Source organism: Ochlerotatus camptorhynchus, unplaced genomic scaffold (assembly GCF_037179485.1).
Source record: "Ochlerotatus camptorhynchus isolate MF236.1 unplaced genomic scaffold, CSIRO-AGI_Acam_v1.1 ptg000137l, whole genome shotgun sequence".
Classification (NCBI taxonomy): domain Eukaryota; kingdom Metazoa; phylum Arthropoda; class Insecta; order Diptera; family Culicidae; genus Ochlerotatus; species Ochlerotatus camptorhynchus.
Window position 1 is genome coordinate 2,120,945 of NW_027040627.1, and position 17,755 is coordinate 2,138,699.

Here is a 17,755-nt window from a genome sequence, read left to right on the forward strand (position 1 = left end):
ATCCTCACACTACGCGGCGCTAGTGTACACATGAACTTCCTTAATATGTTATGTCTCCAAAGCTTGTCCATATAAGATGTTGCTGTGCAATGTGAGAACAGGAACCGGAAAAGGGATGACGTGTAGAGGCCGGAAATCGATGTCAGATGCCATTTTGGAATCCAAGATGGCGGCCATCGGTTCAAGAAAAACTGTCAAATACCCTACAATATGGATATTTTTGGAAAGGGGACGACGTGTAGAGGCCGGAAATCGTTGCCAGACGTCATTTTGGAATCCAAGATGGCGGCCATAGGGTCAAGAAAAACTGTCAAATACCCTATAATACGGGTATTTCCAGAGAGGGAACGACGTGTAGAGGCTGGAAATCGACACAAGATGCCATTTTGGAATCCAAGATGGCGGCCATCAGTTTAAGAAAAACTGTCAAATACACTACAATGTGGGAATTTCCGAAAATGGACGACGTGTAGAGGCCAGATATAGATTCCAGACGCTATTTTGGAATCCAAGATGGCGGCCATAGGGTCAAGAAAAACTGTCAAATACCCTACCATATGGGTATTCCGGATAAGGAACGACGTGTAGAGACCGAAAATCGATGTCAGACGCCATTTTGGAATCCAAGATGGTTGCCATCGTTTCAAGAAAAACTGTCAAATACCCAACTACATGGGTATTTTCGGATAGGAGATGACGTGTAGAGACCGGAAATCGATGTCAGATGCCATTTTGTAATCCAAGATGGCGACCATAGGTTCAAGAAAAACTGTCAAATACCCTACAATATGGATATTTTTGGAAGGAGACGACGTGTAGAGGCCGGAAATAGATGCCAGACGACATTTTGGGATCCAAGATGGTGGCCATCGGGTCAAGAAAAACTGTCAAATACTCTACAATATGAGTATTTCCCGAAAGGAAACGACGTGTAGAGGTCGGAAATCGACGCAAGATGCCATATTGGAATCCAAGATGGCGGCCATCAGTTTAAGAAAAACTGTCAAATACACTACAATGTGGGAATTTCCGAAAATGGACGACGTGTAGAGGCCAGATATAGATTCCAGACGCTATTTTGGAATCCAATATGGCGGCAACATGTTTTCCATGGTCACCATAGCCGATCGAACTCCAGACGAAACTAGAACCGCACTACCGTTCATACTGGTGACAACGCTCTGATGAGACAACGAAACCTTACCCCCAAGCTCCTCCCCTGATCTTAGCCTTCGACAATGTATCTCTCTTACTTCGAGTAAGCCGCGAGTATTCGGACTAACTCCTACTAGACATAGAATTAAGTGAATGTTGTTACAAACAAAGAACAATGAACTATCGGCTCCGTAAAGCTAACGTGATTGAGCCTTCCAAATAAACGAACTAGCTAAAAAAACATGTTTTCCATATATAAGGCTTACCAAGAATATTGCGTATAATTTATTGTGTATAGCGTATCACTGAGCAAGATCGCAACATAACGTGGAAAATTCCTCAAAACAATAAAACGCTTTTAATTGTTTTGTTTTATTTTTTCTATCGTAAACTACAGATTTATTCCTGGACCCCTCTACAGTGAATATTGTTGATATTTTCATCCACCACCTGGTGCGGCAGAAATCGAGTTAAAACTAAATCAACTCTCCGAGGTCGAAAGTTTCTGCACATTGGACAGCAATGTTGAACGGAGTGCAAAAATGCAAGATTTGCTAAGGGAAGTCGAGGCCCATCTCACGGTGTGGAAGAATGAGAGTGACTAGAATGCATAAAACATGACAGCGCTGGTTGGTTCTTTGTTATCGAAAGAGAAAATAAAATGTGGAATAAATCTGTAGCTTACGATAGAAAAAACAAAACAAATCAATGATACGCTATACACAATAAATTATACGCAATATGCTTGGTAAGCCTTATTTATGGAAAACATGTTGCCGCCATATTGGATTCCAAAATAGCGGCTGGAATGTATATCTGACCTTTACACGTCGTCCCTTTTCGGAAATTCCTATATTGTAGGATATTTGACAGTTTTTCTTAAAACCGATGGCCGCCATCTTGGATTACAAAATGGCATCTGAAATCGATTTCTGGTCTCTACATGTCATCTCCTATCCGAAAATACCCATGTTGTAGGGTATTTGACAGTTTTTCTTGAATCGATGGCAACCATCTTGGATTCCAAAATGGCGTCTGACATCGATTTCCGGCCTCTACACGTCGTTCCCTATCCGGAAATACCCATATTGTAGGGTATTTGACAGTTTTTCTTGACCCGATGGTCACCATCTTGGATTCCAAAATGGCGTCTGGCATCGATTTCTGGCCTCTACACGTCGTTCCCTTTCCGGAAATACCCGTATTATAGGGTATTTGACAGTTTTTCTTGACCCGATGGCCGCCATCTTGGATTCCAAAATGACGTCTGGCAACGATTTCCGGCCTCTACACGACATCCCCTTTCCAAAAATATCCATATTGTACGGTATTTGACAGTTTTTCTTGAACCGATGGCCGCCATCTTGGATTCCAAAATGGCATCTGACATCGATTTCCGGCCTCTACACGTCATCCCTTTTCCGGTTCCTGATCTCACATTGCACAGCAACATCTTATATGGACAAGCTTTGGAGTCATAACATATTAAGGAAGTTCATGTGCACACTAGCGCCGCGTAGTGTGAGGGTTCTGAAATAATATGACCATCATCCGAAAGGACTTAGTGACCTGAACAATTTTTCTCAAGACAGTAACCTTCTATATGGCCAGGTTCTCGAGATACAGCTTATACAGGAAATTCACTTGCACACTAGCGCCGCGTAGTGAGCGTGTTCTGAACTAATATGACCATCATCCGAAAGGACTTGCTCACCTGCACAACTTTGCTGAAAACAGCAACTTTCTATATGGCCAGGCTCTCGAGATACAGTTTATATAGGAATTGCACATGCACACTAGCGCTGCGTAGTGAGAGAGTTCTGAACTAATATGGCCACCATCCGAAAGGACTTTGTCACCTGAACAACTTTGCTGAAGACAGTAACTTTCTATATGGCCAGGATCACGAAATATTCTATGTTGGAAATATGATCCATATATTATAGCGCCCGTCATAAGTAACATAAAAGTGAAGCGCCTCTAGCGGCGTAGTTCTCAATTTAACCCAAATCCAATGGCACAGGCTTGTTGGTCTAACCCAGTACAGCAACTTTGTCGAAGACAGTATAGCTTTATGTATTGAAACAAATGAGATAATCCACTACAGCCCCCATTAGTGAAAATCCCATAAGCTGTGGGTATCCTTATTCGCGGTTCCTTATTCACGCCCCCGTTACCCCGGCAATAAGGATTCCTGACTGTATATGATTTTTTCAAAACCATTCATTGACATCTTATTAATATGAGTTCGAAGTTGTGATCGGAAAATTGACTCTTGGGTCCACAAAATGGCCTTCCAGAGGATCAAAATCATCCCTTAAAGAGGTAAACTCATGAAACTGATCCTAGAGCTCTTCTGATCGTTCGAAATCACTCATATATGTATGTCTCATCAGAATAAAATGGGAGTTGTGATCGGAAAATGGACCCTTGGGACCACGAGATGGTCCGTTTTTTTTTTAAACCACTCATTGGTATCTTATCAGAATCAATTTGGAGTTATGACCAGAAATTTTACCCTGGGGACCAGTGCACAAAGGTCCCCAAGCCGTATTTAGGAAGACAAACATATTTGAGCCCAAACCATATTGTGGAAAGTTTCTTCGTAGTAGTTGGTCAATCTTTTTATGTTAGTGAAATTAGGGTGGTCCTTACAATTGGTGAATTGAAAATACAAACTTTTTCAATATATGAGATAGACCAATGCAGTGTTCTAAAAAGTTGTATAATCATCAATTTTAATCAATTTTACTTAGGATATCGAATTTTTATCTCTTATGGTTCATTACTTATGATTATTTTAAACAAGCAAGTTAGGGTGACCCCTAGAAAATCGGATTTCTTTAAATATCATTTTATAAGTTCATTTCTCGTAGAATTTTTGTTATAAATACTTTCAGAACTTTTTATGACGCATATTTTTGCTGAAGCAACTAAGTTGATATCTCCTTTATTTGAAAAGTTATGGTTTGACTTTTTAAATAAAATAAAATACTTTAAACCAAGGACGCCTACACCGTTTTTCCACCAAAAATGAAGAAAGACACGATCTTTCAAATGAAATACAAAGTTTGAAAACCGGTTTGCTCCTTTTAGAGATATTGACAATTCAAAAAAATCGAAGTATATCCATTAACTTTCTAAACAAAAAAGATAGCAGCTTGGTTGGTTGCGTCATCATAAGTTCTAAATGTGTCATCAAACGCTTCGAATTGATTGTTCACCAACTTTTTAGAACATTGCATTGGCCTATCTGAAATAATAAAAAAGTTTGTATATTCAATTCACCAATTTTGTCGACCACCCTAATTTCACTAACATATAAATATCGGCCAAAAAATATGAAGTAACTTTCCCCAAGACTCTATATAACTCAAACTGACGGTTTGGGCACAAACATTTTTGTCTTCCTAAAAACGGCTTTGGGACTCGTGCAGTGGATGGTCTTCCGAAAGATCCGAAACATCCGTAAAAGTGGTCAATTCATGGAACTGATCCAACAACTCCGTAATATTCGAAAACTCCCATAGACATCTTATAATTATGAATTCGGAGTTATGATCGGAAAATAAACCTTGGAGACCATGAATGCTCCTCTGGAACATCATATACGCTCCCCTGGAAGATAATAAACGTCTCTTCAGAATAAATTCGGAGTTGTGACTGGAAAATGAACCCCAGGGTCCGTAGGATGGTGCTGCGGAATATCTGGATATTATTATTATTATTATCGGATTATTCTAGGTGGTTTTCAAGTGTTTAATTCTAGGTGGTTTAACAGAATTTTTAAATGTTATTCCTTGGACTTCTTCGATTTTTTTTTCTCTTGACTTCTTAGAGATCTTTATTTGGAGTTTGGGACTATATTAAATTATAGTTTATTATAGTTTTAAATCGTCACATAAAAAAATTGAATCAATAAGCCATTTAAAAATACCGTCATATTGAGTTATTATTCAATTTAATTTATGAGTGGTTTCAAAAAACTAACGCGTAGCTCTAGGATCAGTTTCATGAATTGACCACTTTTACGGATCTACAAGTGGTCCCTAGCATCTATTGTCTGGTCAAAATTCCGAATTTGTTGTCATAAAACGTCTATTAGTGGTTTAGAAAAAAAATCGTGGAGCTCTAGGATCAATTTAATTAATTGACCACTTTTACGGGTGTTCCGGATCTTCCGGTGGACCATCCCATAGTCTCCAGAGTCCATATTCCGAACACAACTCCGAATTCATTTTGATAAGATCAGGGCTGGTAGCAAGTCATTTTTCAGTGACTTGGTCACTAATTTCAAGTCAGTCACTAAAAAGTCACTTATTTCATCAAAAAGTCACTAAAGTCACTTTTTTACGATGAGAGTAAAGAATTTGACTTCAAAAACTCCCATCAAATCACAGCTTGATTGGTAACACATTTGTGTTAGAAAGATTCATTAAAACTCAGTGTGTAAATCTGACTGACAAGAAGATTTGCGAACACACGGAAATGTTAACTGTTCAATTAATGTTGACGGAATCACTCATATTCGATTTTTTTTTTATCTCGAAATTGTCATAGATCGGTCACAAACTGTCAAAGGTTTTGAAAAAAGTTTCAGACTCAGTATTCTGACTATTTTACTTCGAGATCTTGATTTTTTTCCTAGCCTAAATCTCAAAAAATAGTCTAGAAAAATTTTCAAGCACTCGAAATTTTTTCATAGGTCAGAAATTTGAAAAATCATTGACACCTGGTAGCTTAAGTATTTGTCCAAAAACCAAGAAAAAAAAATCATGTCACAGAATCTTGAGTTCCTTTTTAAGTCCATTAAATTGTATAGTATTTTTTCCGTAATAACAATCCGGTACTACAGAAACAAATTTCCTGGTTCTTGTTGAAGAAAAAACATTATGTCCATGGTTATACAATGTTTTCTATGTTTCAAGAGCATTTAAAATGTTCAAGGATTGGGTTCAAAAATAATGGGGTAAAATGTTCAAAATAAAGAAAATCATTGCAGGCTGCACAATTTTCTTAATTTCCTTGTCTAGGATGTTTAAGTCCCAGCAATAAAAAATATGGTCCAAAACTCTCTAATTTTTCACGATCGAGATTTCAAGTCCTAGACGCTTTCAAATTTTGTTTTATAGGGGCAAATGCCAATGTTTATAGACCGAAATCCCCCTAATTTGGGCCCATACATAAGTTCAGCAATCGACTAAATTTTCAATAGCGACCAAAATATCCATTAGTACCATCCCAATGACGCGTTCATCTAGGTAAAATTGATAAATTGCAGATTTTTAGACCAACATTAGAGCCATTTCCCCTATTCGTAATCTTTCCATCTGGGATAATTTTCCTCGTTCCATAATAATGAGATTTTTACTTAGATTGCGCGCTCCAAAGAAGAGCACAATGTGTTTATTAGAATGCTCATGGCTATTTTAGATCTACATTTAATTCTAGACTGCAGTTATTCACGTCGCTAAACGTTTCGCTTCATATATACCCTAGATGTTTAAAATGTACTGTCCTAAATTGTCAAAATTTGTCCAAATCCTTGAATTTAAACATTTTTCTCTGTGCCTCAATTTTGTGATTTACTCGCCAATTACATCTAATATCAACTTAGGTAGACAAAAGAGTGAGGAAATGGAAGTTAGAATTGGACCGTTCTCTTGCTTATTCAATTCATACTTATTTTTGGAGACCAAATTTATGAGATCCTTAAACCTTATTTTTTAGAACATGAAATGGCAATCGTAATCAACGGAAGATTGGAACCATGTCTTTCCGATCAATAAATGTCACTATTGGTCACTTTATTATTGCTTGAAAGTCACTATTTGGTCACTATTTTCGTTATTATAGTCACTAAAGTCACTACTATTACATCACATACCCACTGCCAGCCCTGTAAGATGTCTATGAGTGGTTTCTAAAACCAAAACAAAGCGCCGCACACAGACTGTACAGACACTTTTACATAACCAGATTGAACAAGGCAAATAAAACTGAAGAAGGGATGCATCGTCAACAGAATTCGATCAATTTAGGTATACATCAACATATTTGAAGGTTGTTATCTAACTCCCGGTTTTTCTATAATTTCCGATTCCCGGTGCTTTCCCGGTTTCCCGGTTCAGTGACCACATTGAAAACGCTAATCGGTTCAGTGACTTCAAATTTGTTTGAATTGGTCTTAAAATCGATTTAGAATCGATTAAACTTCAAAACGGCCTCTAATATACCAAGCGAGGTTTAAAAAGGCTAAATCGTAATAATCGCTTTTGAAACGCAAAAATGGCCAAAATGATTTTAAAATCAATCATTACTCAGCAATATATTTATTTATGCATTAGCGGCACCGGTGGTGTAGTGGAAAGCGTGACTGCCTCTCACTCCAAAGGGCCTGGGTTCAAGCGGGGCAGTAAAGCCGTTGGTCCCCGGTCCATGAGTTTTGATGGTTCGATAGTTAGTTGTAGGAGCTGCCTCCCTGACGTCGGTGTAGCATTGAAAACAAGATCGACGGAAAATAAATCACACAATTATACATTTCACCGGGAGGCGGCAGCATGTTCCAAATGTGAGGAAACATTGTAAAAAGTTATAATAAATTTCTAGACTTCGTGAAGCTTCCGCTTTAAATAAATAAAAAATTAAAAGAAAGTCTCGACATTCTCTACATAACGCCACTTTAGAAATTGTCTTCTGGATACTCTTAAGAGCCACCTACATTAAATCCGTTTGCGTTGCGTTGATGTAAATTTGACAGCTAGACAATCAAATTACGAACTACATCCACCATATGAAACATGGGCAAACACAACCTCAATCATGCTGAGCGAGTCACGAAGAGGTTTGTAAAGGTAAACTTTGATATCTTGATAATTCCGTCGGATGAAGGAAACAAAACGGTTCTCATCCAGGAAAACGACTACCGACAGAAAATGCTAGACCTCGTAGGCGACCAGCAAACGTACAAACCCATGCGGAGGGATCCAACATCAAGCAATCAATCACGCAACAACAACCTCGTCAAACGGCACAATGACCTAAAACTCATTGACAACAGAACAGCACAGTCCTTAAAAACATACAAAGCCGTATGTCCGCGCATATATGGACAACCGAAAGCGCACAAGCAAGGACTACCACTCAGGCCGGTGTTACCAAACATGACAGGGGATATGGGGATACACTTTGTGAAAACTAAAAATGGAACATGTAACAAAATTATGAAAGACTTTGAACGTTAACAACTCAGCTTCCCCTGAACCAATTTCAATAATTTTAAAACCAATCGATCAGAAATATTTCTACGTATGATGATGACAATTAAAATTATTACCGATTGCCTGCGAAAAGCGATTTCCCTAACACAGATTTAAAAGTTGAATTCCATCCGGTCTCACCAAACAGTGTTTATTCGTGCTCTTCGTGAGTCGGTGTGGGCCATCTATGTCAAGCGCGTCATGCTAAAGAGTATAAACAGAGAGAACCCCGCTCAAATTCCTACTCCCACAAAAAAAAAACACAAGCTCCTACTGCAGTGAATAAATAAGATTTATTATATAAGACCACGTAGTCCTGCGTCACCACTGCTTACAACCCCATAGGGCTGTCTCTTGTATTTTTTTTTATTTTGGATCAATATGAGACTCAACGTCGCCAAAAATTTCATCAACCAAGTCCACCGTCTATCCACAAACCAGTCGAACGAGGAAAAAGCAGCAATAATCAACAATCAACTCAAGCTCAACCACTATCCATCACACCTTTGACAACATTACCTACACTCATCACATAACCAGTGGAAAATATCCACGTGAATTTCACATAACTTTCATGTGATCCCATAATTGGAAATTGCACCACTAAATCGCATGAACCTTATGTGTTCAATTAAATCTACACTATTAGGGTAAACGGTCCTATAGTTGCGCAGGGTGTCTACTACCTGGAAAAACCTGGAAAACCGGGAATTTACAGGGAATTTTATTTTTTCTGGAAAAACCTGGAATATTCAGGGAATTTTGGTTCCACTCAGAGAATTTTCCAATTATCACTCCATTCGTAATTCAAAAGAAGTTTTTCGTTCAGTTTCTCGAAACGTTTCTTAAGGACACTGGATTTGACAAGCATCTGACATCTAAGACAACGTGTGCGAACAAGACAAGTTCATTCAGAGAGTCTTGTCACGCTCGCTCTTCGCTGATTTGTATGTGGAGGATCAAAATCGTCGTAAAAAGGAAACAGTCGAAAAAGAGAGACTGGCAAAAGGAAGCATACGAAGCATGTATTGTATAAGAATAAGCATGCCAGACAGCAGGTCTGAGAGCCTACATAGAATTTTTTTTGAGCTTCAGAGAGGGTCGGAGATCTACTGAGAAATTTGTTGAGCTTCAGGGTAGTTCGTAGATCTTGAGAACAGAACTACAAACAAATTAAAAGTAATTAACAGAAATTCATAAAAACAACATCACAAGAGAGGTCGTAGATCTTCAGATAAATGTTCAAATAAATTTTCAAAACTTCAAGCAAGCAAAAATAGTTTCAAATCAATTTGTAAAACTATAAGCGAAATTTTGCAAATCTTCAGGGAAATTTGCATAACTTCAGACAAGTCCAAGAATCTACAGTGAAATATAAAGTATTTCACAGAAGTTTGGAGATCCTCGAAACATTATTCAACATCAGAAAAGTTCGTAGATCTTCAGAACAAAGTTACAGAACTTTGAAAAAAAATTACAGGATTTCTGAAAAAAATCACAAGAATCTCAGAAATGTTAATGGCTCTTCAGTAAAAATTGCAGAACTTCAGGGAAGTTCGGCGGTTTAAAAAAAAATATTTACACGGTTTCAGGAAAATTTTGAGAGAGACATTTAAAACTTCAAAGAAGCTCAAATATTTTCAGATAAATTTTGACAACTTGAGGTAATCTTCAACGAAATTTTCAAATCTTCAGGGTAACCCGAGAGGAATTTACAAAACATCAGAGAAGTTTGCAGATCTACTGAGAAATTTATTGAGCCTCAAGTTTTTATTTGTATATATTGGGAATAGAGCTACGGAGCTTAAGACAACTTTACAGAACTTTAAAGATATTTGCAGGAATTTGACAGAAAGTTTCACACAAATGTGAGATCTTCAGAAAAATTCGTTAAATGTCAGAAAAGCATCTCAATTCCAAAAACAAATCGCAGCGAAGTACAAAAGTACAATATTTTGCAGAACTCCATGGAAGTCGGAAATAGATACACACCAAAAAATTCTGAATTTTACTGGCGATGTAAACATCTATGCATGCAAACATTCATACATGTAAACTTCCTTTTCACGTAAACTAGCAACTTGCAAGAAATGTTGCATACAATATATGGGATATTACATGACATGTCTCATAAATTTACACGATCTATAATCTAAACTTGTATGATATATGACGCTCCATTTATGTGCATCATAGTAACGAAAATTTACACTACTTTTTTTAGCTGTGTAGATCTAAAGAACTTCAGAGAAGTCCGTAGACCTTAAAAGAAGTCCGTAGACCATAAGAGAAGTCTGTAGAACGTCAGAAAGTTCGTACGTTTTTAGAAAAAAATTGCAAAACTTCAGCAAAACTCACAGATCTTCGGGAAAGTTCGCCGATCTTTAGTTCAAGAATCCACAAAGAAATTTAAAGAACTTAAGAAAAGTTCGGAGATCTACTGTGAAATTTATTGAACTTCAGGGCAGATCGTAGATCTTTAGAGCAGAAATACAGTACTTCAGAAAACTTTACAGAATTTGAAATAAATTTTCGGATCTTCAGAAAAGTTCAGAGGATAGATCGTAAATCTACTGAAAAATTAGCAGATGTTTAAATAAATTTTCAGAATTTTACTGCGGTTCTTGGATTTTGAAAGACATTTACAGAACTTCAGGTAAGTTCGCTGATCTTTAGAGATATTTGCACAGCTTCAGAAAAATTAGAAAAACTTCAGAATACTTCCTAAAACTTCCGGAAAGCTCAAAAAATTCTAGATAATCTTTTAATTCTTTAGAAAATTGTATAGATGTTCAGAGATATTTGCAGATATTCATTGAATCATGAAAATCTGCAGAGAAAATTACAGAACTGTCAAGAAGTTTGTAGATTATTAGAAATTTTGTGAACATCACAGAAAATTGTTGATCTTCAAGGATCTTAAACCTCCAGGGATTCAGGAACTTTGTAGATTTTTAGGAAAAATTGCAGAACTACTGAAGAACACACAGAGCTTCAAATAAATCTGTAGAACTACCGAGAAATTTACAGATTGTCAGGAAAGATTGTTGATCTTTAAAGAAATGTTACCGGAAAACAGAAACAAAACTTCAGGGACGTCAGAAGGTTTGAAGACCTTGCAGAATTGAGTTGTTGACAGAAATTTTCAGAACTCAAGGAATCATGTATATCTAGTGAGAACTTTTCCCACTAGCTTGTCTAAAGTTGGTATTGACATCCTGGCGAAGTTTTGAAATCCATTTTCATCTTCATATCGCAGCGCTTGATGGACAAGATGAGCCAGATCCCTGCCGGTGTTCCTCCTGAGCAACTATTTCCTACTCCACAAAGTTCACCTTCTCTTCCTCATTTTATTTAAAATAATAAAAGCAAATACGTCTGCCGAAACTAGAGCAATTTTCCGGTAATTAATGATGGAAGTATTTACTTTTGATTCCTGATACAGTTTTGTTTTGAAATCTAAATTGGCAGTTCTTTAGACATGTGCAAGCAGTGTGAACACCAGCAAACAGGGGGGTTTGACAAAGTGTGTCGAAAGTAAATTCGAGCAGATTTTTCATTATGGCGGCGGTCAAAGTCAGACCAAGAAATCAGATAGTCTAAACGGACCTCAAGAGATTTTAGACATGTGAAACCATGATTTATTCTGTCTTGATCTTCCAAACAGAGTTGAACTCAAACATATTATCAAAATGATATGTTGTTTTTGAAAGCATATTGTTATCAAATTTTGATATATCGTTTTATCGAAAATAACATAAATCAATAAGTACATAAAAGGGATTCCAGATGGATAAATAGATAAAATAATAATGTGTATAATTTGTATGCACCTGGAATTTTTTTTTATCCAACCTGGAAAAACCTGGAAAACTCAGGGAATTTGATTCCTTGGATTGAGTAGACGCCCTGTTGCGGTACGTTAGAAGCGTTTGGTTCCTATAGTTGTGTATTGAGTCTCCATGCACAACTATTGGCACCTATCGCTTCTAACGTACCGCAACTATAGGAGCGTTTCCCCTACTCACATAGAATTTATTATTTCATGTGATATTCAGATAAAAATCATTATGTGCGTTACTAATACATAATATGTGAAAACTTGTTGCAGTGTACAGTGCACTGCCAAATATGGAATTTGTTTATTATGCAAGAGTGTGCGAACCCGAGCTCAACCCGAGCCAGGTTACAAAAATAAACATTCACACTGACTTTTAACAGATAACAAGTAGACCCAATATTGATACCCGATCCAGGCTGGAACTAAATCAAATAGAAATTCGCTATAATTTACCAAAACCATAAACCTAACCTACGACGCAAAATTCTCCTAATCAGAGTGGATGTTTTCCTGCTTGCCTACTTTTCGCTCTTCCATTCGTTTGGTGCCATTCTTTCTGCTTGTTCGCATACCGACGATGAATGTACCAATCACCAATCAGTCACGCTATGGCCGTGTGTTGTAGAAAAATTAACAAAAAGCAAACCTCAAGTAAAGCATCGCACAAAGTGCTCGCTAATAGTGGCCGTGATCTTCAACGGGCTCGTTGGTCTAGGGGTATGATTTTCGCTTAGGGTGCGAGAGGTCCCGGGTTCAAATCCCGGACGAGCCCACCGCGATCTTTTTTGGTAAATCTTTTCAGCCAAAGTGAGTGGTTTTCGTATGTTTTGTTGAATCTTGCGATCTATCAACAGTTGCACCATTAACAGATGTTTGAACGTGTAACTTTGAACTTAATTTCCCAGGAACGATTCCACTAATGACTTTGTTGAAGCACAGATTCTTCCTCCTTCATCCCAATACCTCACCATCGTAGAAAGTTTCATCTGATTCCAACGTCCTCAACTGGAAATTAGTCGTTCGTCTTCGGTCGGAAGTATTTAGCTAAGTGGGAAGCAGAAGATATAACACCAGCTGCTTTTTGCTACTTCTCTAAACGTCGCAGTCGTAGGTACCTACCAAGTGAAGAAGCAAACTATTTTAATAAGTCTTTTCAGCAAATCGTAGCTCTGCAATCCTCCATATTCCCTGTGGAGATTTATCGCATCCAGATTCGGAAGTGAGAAAATTAATCGAACCAAGATTCCCCAAGGAGTAATACATGTATGCATGCATCTAGGAAACGGAACCTTATGCTTGCTGGCGTGTAAAGATCGTTCCCGAGCTGAGATTAAGTGGCTGGACGTGAGTGAGTGTTTGGTTGGGTGCCAGAATAGACCTGTTATCAGTTCATTATAATCGCTTTTGCACCGATAACTTCTCCTCATAAGGAAGATTAAACTTTTTATGAGTGGTTGGCATGAATCTATTGATTTTTATTGCAGAACATTTACTTGCAACCGATTTACCCATGAACCAAGATTTATTGCGTAAAACTTCAAACTTCAATCAAACCTAATCATGAATTGGGGCTGCTGTAAAATAACCTCTTTAAAATAAGCTATAAATATTTAAATTGAGGTAAATTATTCAAATCCTAAGGCAACGATTACTGCAAGAATTACTTGAAATTTGCGTCATTTAAATATTTAAAACAATTCGCCGAACGCTTTTAAATCGTAGGAACGCTTCATCCGCTCCACGATGACGACGACGACGACGGCGAAGTGCATCTTCATCTTACGACCCTTATGATAGTCAGTGGTCATTGAGTGAGAGAAGTGCGCGACTCACAAATTAAACAAATCAAAGACCAGATGGTAATACAACAACAGCAGCACTAACTAGAGGAAAGCACTCCAAAAGGTGTTTGGCGAACATTATGCGTCCTGTTTGTTCACGTGATACGCAATTATCAGCGGACTGGACCTATCTGCTGTGTGTCTGGTACGCGCGTTCGTCCGGTTGCTTTCTAGGCCTAGCACAAACGGTTTGACAATAATTGGGATGAAATGGCGATAATAACAATAAACAGTGTAGTGAGCAATGTGGGAATATATTATAAGGGGTGGATCAAGGAGAAATGATGTTGCCACTGGGGTAATAAGAGTCTTTGGAAGGTTATCGGGTTTATGCAAAGATCTACAGTCCTTTCGATTTATTTCACCTACTAGGGGAAATGGATGTAATGTCGGCCTAAATCCCCCTAATTTGGGCCCATACATAAATTCAGCAATCGACTAAATTTTCAATAGCGACCAAAAATATCCATTAATACCGTCCCAATGACGCGTTCATCTAGATAAAATTGATAAATAACAGATTTTTAGCGATGGGCCTAATCTTAGATCCATAGGCCACATTAGAGCCATTTCCCCTATCAAACATTTCCTGATATGTGCCTAAAAACTTTAATATTTTGTGCACGCTATTGCGTCACTTGCACTAAATTCAATTTTGGAGGTTGTCAGATTATTGATAAAATCCTATTCACACACAACCAGGAAATTTAAGATTCTGTTATAAATTTAAAGTCTGTTGTATGTATTGCCATTTCATTTATAGAGTGGCCACTATACTGATGCAAAATTTTGATATTTTCGCTCCACAGTTCTTAAACGGTTCCAAATCAGTTCCTGATCTTCCCCCAAAATTTGAACACATTTAGTGACTGCGCACAAACCAGTTGAAGTTTGCATGGGAAATACTGATGTAATGTGTATGAAACCCACCATCAGGGCAAGGATTACCAATGTCTGCAGATACTTTACCGGTTGTAAAGTTCTGCCTGATGGTTTGTTGCAGCAGGGTTATTCAGCTTCACTGAAGACCTTTGGAAAACAAAACGACCAGATGGCTATCTGTAATCACGTGACAAGGGACTGGCAAATCCACGAACCCTCATCCAGTCAACAAATCATTTTATTCCCTTAGGCTTGCCCCCCAACCCAGTATATAATACATATAATATTTTAACATATATGATTTACAGTAATGTTCCTCCACATGCTCAAAAATGTGCAGACAATCCATTTGGCATTCAATGATGATTTCAAAGACACAAAAAATGGGATGCGTGGAGAAAATTCCATTAAGAATTTGTCAAATTTAAGAGAGACATTTATTTTTTAGTTTAAATAGATAAAATCAGATACGATCTCACCAAGTTAGTCCAAATGAATCCACAGGAAGCATCCGTGCTATTGTTGCATTGTAGTCAAATCAATCAAAGACGGTTCGCTTGATGGGAATCAACATAAACTAGTCCCGTCCAATGTAGAACCAGTTTGGAGTGTCCAAATGTAGTTTTCCTCCGGCTTGGGATCAAAGATAATCGGCTGTAGTCGATTGCTGGATCCGAGTGAAGGTAGCCAATTATCAGGTCCAGAAACTTGCAATTTCTTGACGCGAATACGACGAACAGAATATCTTGGTTCCAATAAAGGTTCCTCTTCGTTTTCGAAACCGTATGTCAGCGGCAAATCACAGTCAGTACAGAAGCATCACGTACAGCCAGTATTCCCTTGAAGATGGTATTCAGTTCTCGCAGGGCTTCTTCTGCATAGATGGTTTGATTTTTTTGAAACGGGTAATCGCGTTCATGGCAATCTTCGAAAATGTTAACCGGATTAATAACCAAATAAGCATAAAAAACACCGAGAAAAAAAAAGAACGTCACGTTCGTTCACACTAGAATTGGGCGATCTTGTATCGATCTTTGAAAGATCGATCTTATTCATACCGATTTCCGATTTTTCGGATCAATTCTTTGTCCACGAAAAGATCGAAAAAATCGATCTCTTCTTTCGATCTTTTCGATCTTCAAAAAATAATAGGTGTTAAATTGTGTTATTGTATGAACATCGAAAAAACTATTTACTCTCACCTCAGACTGCTTAGTAAACTTAACGAACATAACAGCATCCCCAAGTAACCATAGGCACGTTATTGCGCCTTTTTGGCTATATTCAGCTGAACAACGGCTTTACCAGTGTTTGCAAGCTCTGATGAGACCCGTATATAGCGAAAAAGGCGAAATAACGTGCCTATGGTTACTTGGGCGATCACTATTTGCGTTTCCGATATTTACGAATACAGCAACATTTGAAGGTTTTCTGTACCTCGCTCCTGTTGCTGATTGCTCATTACCGTCACGACACATTTAATTGAATATTATAAAGGAAAGAATTTCTTGGGGTACCAACGTTAACAAGCGTATCGTCCATTCTATATGCAAGAGATGGTCCGAAAGTGAGGACAACAATAACAAACCAAAATTTTTAGCTACGCGCATAAAAAATACTACCCAAAAGTTCTTTTTACTTAATTTATAGTTCAGCCTCTCACTTGCACTGTTTATTGGTGTCAAAAAAGGAACGAGAGATTCGACCCAACGATATAGTTCTGCCCAATAAGTTACTTCTGTGTAAATTGCATATCATCAAATTTACGTGAATTAAACTTAATTTTGGATAGAATATACTTTAAGAGCATGTAGTTTTTTTACTGGTGTTAAATGGAAACTACAATATGCGATTTACTCAAATTTGGGTTATTGGGCTGAACCCCGGAATTGAGGGAAAAGTACCTAATTTTGGGTAGTTTTTCATCTCCATGCAGAGTGAAAGTGAGGGTAGCCAACTAAACACTTGAAAATGGGATTACTAAAGTGTGCGAGTTATAAACTTCAGAAAGGTCAATTAAAATAAAAACAATAAGATCGATTTTTGGTACCGATTTAATCAGTGGAACAATTCTAGAGCCAAATATAAGATCGATCTTTCTCTGAAGATCGCCCAATCCTAGTTCACACGCGCCTACTGTGAAGTTTGCATAGGAAATACTATGGAAATAGTAAACCTTTTTTGCTTTATTGTAGAGGCTTTCAACCTTGGGATGGTTCGTCTCTTTAAGAAAAGCAAACTTTTTGTTCTAACAATTCACCGAATTTATCTACAAAAAAAAAGTTGATAGCTGTGCTTTTATAAAATTGTATCAGCTTCAACTTTGTTGAAGACTACTTTTCAAAGTTATCCATGGCTCAAGACGCTAATGTATGTATATAATCATCGGTGTAATCACCGGTGTATTGGCTTGTAACGTTTCCAAATCACCACGATGTGGAAAGGGTCCGAATGCTTTGAAGGTCTTTCAAGCATGTAGAATTCCTTTCCAGGTGGACCAGATACAGCTGGTTGACTTACGTCAAGCGTCATGACGATTCATCTTGAAGATTTGGATCGGCTTGATTCCATGTTGCTTCAATTCATCCGATAGTGTGACTGTTTCCATGTCGGGAAAGCTACACAAGACCACCTTGAGCGGCTCGGTCGCCTCAATATCGTAGGACAACTACTGCACGTTTTTCTGCTTCAACAACGCCTCGACGGCCTTGTAGTGGTTCATCGCTGGAACCATCAGCTTGATGCTTTCAGTGCATAGGCGCATGGTGAACTTGAGA

The 17,755-nt window shown here is 37.8% G+C and overlaps 1 protein-coding gene and 1 non-coding gene across 2 annotated transcripts in view; both read left to right on the forward strand.

Annotated features, from left to right (window-relative positions):
* LOC135700502 (uncharacterized) overlaps positions 1-17,755 on the forward strand; it is a 430,325-nt gene that overhangs the window by 397,124 nt on the left and 15,446 nt on the right. The window lies entirely within an intron of this gene.
* On the forward strand, positions 12,956-13,027 carry TRNAP-AGG (transfer RNA proline (anticodon AGG)). Its single transcript has one exon. It is a non-coding gene; the product is annotated as a tRNA-Pro (tRNA).